A 1,871-nucleotide genomic window follows, 5' to 3' on the forward strand; every position below is an offset into this window, starting at 1 on the left:
GATGGGCGCTTGAGGGCATCACAGCAGCCACAAGGGGGTGAATACAGTTTCAGAAAGCTGACTTTGCACGCTTAAGGAACTAGCTGGTTGGGGTATGTGGGCTGTGGGTACCCCTAGGCCGGGGTGATCATGGTAGGGTATGTCCCTTGTTTGCAGGCTCTGAAGCACCCCTGCCCCAATGGTACAAGTGAAAAAACTACTACTGGGCAGGGTCCTGTGGGTGTCATGTGTGCAGATGCTGGTGTTAGGCATTGTACACCATGGGCTGGTGACTACCTTAGTGAGTGATTGGGCATAGCCTAGTGCATTGGGCAGCTCAGTGTGTGTTGTGTACGCCAACGGTAGTGGTGTTGCTGGCATTGACCATGTGTGTCCTCTGTCTCTCCACCCCCTTCTAGTTTTGTCACCCTGTCCTTGTGTGCATTTGCATCATCTGGTGGAGGAGCAGTGGCACCGGTGACGGAGGGAGCTGCATCCCACATGGCCCAGGAGGGTGAATCCATGGAGGGTGAAGGCGCCAGTGGGGCGTAGGGCGAGGAGAGCTCCACGACGGGGACAGGAGGGGATACCAGTGTCAGTGACTCCTCCTCTGATGGAAGCTCCCTGGCGGTGGCAGACACCTCTGTGCCCACCCTATCAACAGGTACAGCCACCACCCCCCTACCAGCACCGCCCTCCCAGCAGCCCCTCAGCGAGTTTCCCGTGCCCGCTCACCCAGGAGGGTGGGCATCTCCTTTGCCCCAGGCAACTCAGGCCCTGCCCAAGTCAGCCCTGCTGCCCTCAGTGAGGAGGCTATTGACCTCCTGAGATCCCTCACTGTTGGGCAGTCAACCATTCTGAATGCCATCCAGGGTGTCGAGAGGCATTTGCAGCAAACAAATGCATACCTGGAGGGCATTCATTCTGGCGTGGCGGCCCAACAGAGAGCGTTTCAGGCTCTGGCCTCAGCACTGATGGCAGCCATTATCCCTGTGTCCAGCCTCCCCCCTCCAACTTCCACTACCCAGACCCAATCTCCTCTACCTCAGCCTATCCCAAACACACCATCAGACCAGCATGCACACACATCAACAGACAAAGGTGGCTCAGGAAAACATAAGCACCACACATCCCACAGGCACTCACACAGGCACCATACCCATGCACACATATCAACATCCACTTCCTCCACTGTGTCCCCCTCCTCCATGTCCTCCACCTCCCTCCCAGTCTCGTCTCCACTCACTCCTACATGCACTACGTCATCAGCCACTGCCTCCATCACCAGCATGCCATCACTACACACTGCTCACGTGCAATCACCCACAACCATTCACACGTCCCCTGTGTCCTCTCCCAGTGTGTCTGTGACCCCTCCTCCCAAAGTACACAAACGCAGGCACACACCCACTCAACAGCCATCCACCTCACAACTGCCTCCAGCCCATCCACCTTCACTCAAACTCAGCAGATGTACACCTCCTACAACCACTACCTCTTCCTCCACACCCCCTCTATCTTCTCGTCCCAGTGTCTCTAAAAAAACTTTTCCTAGCTAGCTTGAACCTCTTCCCTACACCTCCCTCCCCCCGTCCGTCCCCTAGGGCCAAGATGTCTAGATCCCAGCCCAGCACCTCAGCCACCATAACTGCATCTGCTGTGATCCGTGCAAGTCGGGGTGGTTTGAAGGGGGCACCCGTCAGAGCTACCAGTGTGCCACCTACAGATGGGAAGGACCACCCTATTCCGCCACCTGCAAAGGTCCAAAAGGGGCCGGCTTCCAGCAGGGGAAAATTGCACCAGCCACCCAGCAAGGCCTCGACCAAACACAGAGAGGACAGTGCCAAGGTCCCAGCAGCGACAGCCAAGGTGGGGAAGGGCCACAAGTGAAA

Source organism: Pleurodeles waltl, chromosome 12 (assembly GCF_031143425.1).
Source record: "Pleurodeles waltl isolate 20211129_DDA chromosome 12, aPleWal1.hap1.20221129, whole genome shotgun sequence".
NCBI lineage: Eukaryota > Metazoa > Chordata > Amphibia > Caudata > Salamandridae > Pleurodeles > Pleurodeles waltl.